Source organism: Gouania willdenowi, chromosome 9 (genome assembly GCF_900634775.1).
Source record: "Gouania willdenowi chromosome 9, fGouWil2.1, whole genome shotgun sequence".
Taxonomy (NCBI): domain Eukaryota; kingdom Metazoa; phylum Chordata; class Actinopteri; order Blenniiformes; family Gobiesocidae; genus Gouania; species Gouania willdenowi.
Window position 1 is genome coordinate 23,254,060 of NC_041052.1, and position 6,000 is coordinate 23,260,059.

Sequence of the window (6,000 nt, forward strand, 5' to 3'; positions counted from 1 at the left end):
GTAGCCGCATGGGGCATGCTGACTTAAGCGTGGCTGCCATTTAGCGAGCACCACAAACATTCAGGCACAATTCATACCCATTCATACGAGGCAATGTGGGCAAAGTACCTTGCCCAAGGACACAACGATTGGATAGAGCAGGATTCAAACCCCCAACCCTTCGGTTATTGGATGACCCACTCTACCACTGTACCAAATCCATAAACATGGACACAATTTGCATCTGAAATTATGTTCTTGAGCCGAGGTAAATGCCTGGACCCACTGCAAAAAGGCCTGCGACCCACTTTTGGGTACTGACCCAAGACTAGGAAACCCCGTTCTGCTTGAACATCCACCCTACTCGTAGGAAAAAGGCACAGCATGTGCAGACTTTCATGGAAACCGTATTCACAGATGACAGTGAGTAATAAACCTGTCAGAAAGCAAAAAAAAAATGTTTCAGGATGAATTTAAGGGACACATTAATGAGTTCGAGTGCTGACATCCTTCAGATTCAATCTGTCCCAAACCGAATCTGTGGTCCATGTTTAACAATCAAATATATGCTGGTACTTAAGGTTCGGCTGCTAATGTCTTGACCCCATACAGGTATAATGCAGCCCTCCTCCAGCTTACAAATGGAGTCCATGTCTGATCAGGCCAATAAAAATGGACCTTTAGAAGCAGGTGGTTGTATGCTTATTATTATGGCTGAGAATCTCTGCAGTCATTGTGGTGTGATAACTTTTGACCATTTGTGATTTTTTTGTTAAAAAAAAAAAGTTAGTGTTGACTCATCAGCTAAATGTCAGAATGGTTCACTTTTTTTATTTTTTAATACTAATCTCACTTGTGCTAGCTAGGGCACCTTGGGTGAAGCTAATTACAAAGTTGACCTATAAATACAGGTCAGGCTTGCAGAGATACTCAGCATATTATTACTACCTTTATCATTGTGTACATATTAGCAAAACCGAAAAATGTATCTTTTTACCTTCAGATTTGTCATTATTTTAAATATATACACAGAGATTGGATGATTCCGTCACTCAACTTTCACAAATAGGAATCGGATACTGTAAAACACATTACTTTTGGACATATTCGGGTTATTGTTAGCACTTTTTTTAACGTCGAATTAATACTTAATAGTATCTTCAATGCACTGATTCTGGTTGTTATTCTGAGTTTCTCCTTCTGAAATTGATGAAAGAAATTTGTTGTATTTGAAATGTTTGCACATGAGCCTGTGCACTGGCAGATGTGAAATAATCCTGTCTGCAGAGATTAAATGAATGTAGATTAGAGTCTAAAAGTAGTGTGACCGTGTTGGATTTTTGTTAAGGTGCTTTATTTTTTGACTAAATTAGAAGTTCAACTAAGTTATTCTCTTTTTCTACCCACCAACATCCATCTATCCATCCATCCATCCACCAATCAATCAATCAATCAATCTTTTATTTGTATAGCGCCAAATCATAACCAATGGTATCTCAAGACACTTTACAGTAGAGCAGTCTTAAGGACGGACTCTTCATTTTATGGATACACACATATGCATATATACGTATATGCACATACATATGTATCCCACACCCAACATGAATTCATCATGGCGGCAAGGAAAACCTTCTGTTAAGCAGCAGGAACCTTGTGTGGATCCCATCCATCCATCCATGTATAACTGCAGGTCAAAAAATGGTATGACACTAAAACATTGAATATAAACCCCCTCCCTGGCTCATCCGCCCCTCCCACCACACCTATTAACCACTGGCTGACCTTTTCCTGTGTGCCTCACAAGCTTCTGCTCAGTGCTCCGTGTTTGGTGGTTTTACATGTTTGACTGACTTTATTGTCTGAGGTTTGCTTCTGCAGCAGATCGGTGATGCAGAGGTCTGCATTCAAGCAGGTCATCATAACACAGCAGGCAGAGCTTCTCATTTCTCCAAAAGTAGAACATAACACAACTGAATATTCAACGCAAATTGAACAATAAATATTCAGGCATTATCTTCTTATTTAACTCAAATTAAACATAAAATGATGTTGCCTTCAAGGCCATAAAAATGATAAATATAAGAAATAATATTATAGTGAACTTTTGTATTATTAATACTAATATATTATGATTATATTGTTTTTAAAGAAAAATAATAAAGTTGAAATTAGAAAAAAATAAGAAGAAATTAAAATAATAATTAATATAAATAAATAAATATAAATTAAAAAAAAAATCATTAACCTGCCTGTGTCATATATAACTATTATGACATTTACCACAAAAGGAGCTTCTTTGAATATGTCCACTTTAAACAGGCATTTAAACTTTAAAAACAAGTCATTGCGCACACGGTACCATTTTACTGACGGATTTATGAAATGACTGAGAATATTTTTTATCATCTTGAAAATAAATTCTTAATTTTTCCACGTACCCCCTGCAATGTGCTCACGTAACCCTAGGGGTACGCGTACCCCTGGTTGAGAAACACTGCTCTAAGGGACAGCATGTGTGAGTGAGTTCTGTAGTGTGGCTTGTTTAAATGAAGGTCTGGGTCAGGATGCACTCAGTAATCATCTAACTGTGCTTTTCATGCTGTTCTGAGAAATAATGAAAGCAGCGACTCCTAAAACAAGTATTTTCATACAAAATAAGCCCTAAAAATGTATATCTCAGAAACTAAAAAAATACATAAACATAAATACAGTATCTCTCGATATTGGCGATATTGTCATTTTCTGTATCGCCAAAGTAGAAAACTTGATATATCTTGAATCGCAATATATTGCTCAGCCCTAGTAACTATCAAAGTGTGAGTGACATGTTTATCCACAGGAGCTCAAAAGTGTTGCTTTGCAGAATATTGTATTATTTTTGTCTATAATATTGAATGTATTATAGCCGTGTTTCAATATAATTGGTTTACAATGAAGTGAAATAGATAAATAAATACACAAAAAAAAAATCCACCATTTTGATTTTACCGGATAAAAAGATACAAATGAATGAAGGAATAAAACAAAGAATGAACTTCTCTTCCCTACGCGTGTGCAAGTTTTCTCCAGGTTCTTCCCACAGCCTTGATTATTCTCTGAGTGACGTCCTGTCTATGCTGTCCTGAGTCTTTCCATCACACTGTAACCGGGTTACAATGTAAGTGGAAGGATTTTGATTTTCGCGAGTTGACCACTTTACACACTGGTCTGAACCAACTGACAGAACAAACACAGTTTGATTATTTCTCTCAGCTCGGACTGCATCACCAAAAGCCTCCAGGGCTTTGGGGTCAAATAGAGGTTAATGACGTTGACTCAAAGAGGAGACGCCGGTTTGGATTCAGGTCGAGGCGTTTCCTGGAGGATTGTCTGTAAACTCCAAAAGTTTTTCATGTAAGGATTGTTGGTGATTGTGAATTGATTTAATATCTGTGTATTAGTGTGAAAAACTCTTTCAAATGCATCTGTCAGCCCTGAGATCGACTTGTGATTTATCTGGCGGTGAAGTGGATAAGAGGATGGATGGACAGACATTGATTATTTAAACGTTGAAACGAGGCACTCTGCACTACAGCCACAGTGTCTTTGGGTACGACAGGGTGGTACTGTAGTTGAATTTGTCTCTCTGACTGTGTTTGGCTGATCTCTAGCTGTTAGCTGTATAAGACCTGGAGAAAAGTAACACACATCCAGAGGACAAGACTAACTCTAATGAGCAAGCAGTTCCATACTGACATCTCAGCAGGGCTTTGGAGCTATTGGCCTTAATTTTGTTTTTGAAAGGCCAGCAGTCTTTCCTGTGGTAATTTTTTTTTTTTAATTATTTCTTTTTTTTTTTGCAAGAGTGAACTTATTCAGGCATTTTCTGCTGGCTGTTTTCCCAACAAACACGCAGCATGTAGAACAGTAATGCGCAGCTGCTGCTTTGGACTAAAACCTAAGATACTGCTGAGGACTTTGTCAAACATGGAGCTGCAGCAGTTATTTTTAATGGTCAGAAGTAAACTATATATCTTTGTGGCTCAGATGTGATCTCCAACTGTTGTGAGCACAGTTATTCCCAGCTCTATAAGAAGGAGAAGTCAGAGTGACAGCAGGGTGACAGAATGTGACACCTGCCTTAATGAAACCTCAGAGATGTGGGTTGTATTCCCCTCAGACAGTACACAGGCATCCTTTAGACCAGTGGTCTCCAATCCTTTTTGTCCCGTGTACCCCCTTTGCATTTTTGTCAAATCATGAGTACACCCTCTTCATATCATAAGTACCCTCTACATTATTTGATATGATTTTTCATATGTGGAACCGCAGGCTCTCCTGTGTCTCGAACATTGGTTTCCTATAAGGCTTAATCTACAAATTCAATACAATGAGTGTAATTTGAAGTGGATTTTTTTTTTTTTTTTTTTTTTTAATAACAAGCAACTTTTATGTGATTACAGGTTAGTGAAGTTGGTCTTCTTTGTAAAATGTAGCAAATCATTGTCTCCTATTGTCCAAAGTGGGATCAAATGGCCTCTACAGCATAAAATAATCCTGTTTCAATAAATTACGAGAAAATATTGTATTTTATTGAGCAATAAGGAACTGTTAGTTAATGGTGAATTTGTCCAGGAACATTTCCCGGTTATTTTTAAATCAATGAAGTATTTCCCCGAGTACCCCCTACACAATGTGCTCTTGTACCCCCAGGGGTACACATTAATACCCCTGTTTGGAAACCACTGCTTTAGACATCTGCCTTCATCCTAAAACTTATGTTTCTCTTTATCTACAAGCTTTAAAATCGCCAAAATCTGAGATTTGAAAACAACAAGGAGATAAAATTGACCAGATTATAGTTATTATGCAATCTGCTTTATTTGTCGACCATGAAACCCCCCTCAAGGTAATGATTGCACAGTTTCACTGATGCGCACAGTGTTAAAAAGACATTTGGGTAATGGATTCAGAAATAAATTGATGTAGTTTAACTCTTGAAATCAATAAAATGAAGATTAATCTAAGCATGAGACCCAAAGCGGGTAGAAAATGACTGCATGATGGAAGGAAAGCATGGAGACACTTGTAGCCTATAGGAAACCTTTGTCATCCACACCCGCTGTTTAACACAAAACGCAAAGGGTCGGCTTGAAATTTTTAAAAAAGAAACTAAAATCGGGTACTCACCTAACTTTGAGCAGGATTTTTTGCATCCTGAGAATGTTTTTACGCGCTGGTGATCGCTGCGTCGTCGCAAGAAGAGCGCAAAGCGCGCGCATCAGGGTGAGTCCTCGTGTCCAGTAGCGCAGACTGCAGGTGTTCCGGGGCTCTCCCGGTGATGAAGAGGATGACAGTGATGATGATGATGATGATGAGCACCAATCGTCTGCGTCTCCACACTCACCTCTCCGTCAACCCAAGCCGTCATCCAACCTTCCTCGCGCGCAGCTCTCCATCACTCTCCGTGCGTCACCGCAGCAGAGTCTGTCACGCTGGCACTGCACAGTGACTTCTCATTCACAGATGTTTCATCAGTGACCCTCATGCACTAAGAGTCCAGAAATATCCACCTGATATAACAGTGATGGTCATCGATGCTTAAAATATTTGTCCCATGTTCAGGTTTAACTGCAGAGTTCTCTGAAGTCATCTGGGTTTCTAAAATAATTGGCTTTGACTAAATTATTAGACATAATGGTTAGAAATTAGCTGGGGATCAAAACAACAAAACTTACTAAAAGTAACTGATTGAGAATCTGCTTGAATGAATTCATCTCAATGTGAATATCTAATTATTTCAGGTGAGCCGAGACTTCATTGTGCAGGAAAATGTTCAAAACAAATACTGTATTACAAATGGATCCTGGAGGGTTTTTTTCTCATAACCAAAAAAAAAAAAAAAAACCCAACTAAAGAATATGAACTCATTATTGAAAATAAAATTTACTTTAAACATATTCAGTCAATCGTTTCTTAAATCTACTGGAACGTTTTACTTTAGGCTCTACTTTTAAAGCTATGGCAGAATAAATTATT

At 38.1% G+C, this 6,000-nt stretch overlaps 1 protein-coding gene across 1 annotated transcript in view; it reads right to left on the reverse strand.

The window, feature by feature from the left end:
* The window catches only part of adra1aa (adrenoceptor alpha 1Aa), a 30,837-nt gene extending 25,410 nt beyond the window's left edge, over positions 1–5,427 (reverse strand). Inside the window, exon 1 of the mRNA XM_028457636.1 lies at positions 5,152–5,427. The gene's annotated coding sequence lies outside the window, so the exon portion shown is untranslated. The remainder of the gene's footprint in view (positions 1–5,151) is intronic.
* Between the last annotated feature and the right edge of the window lie 573 nt (positions 5,428–6,000).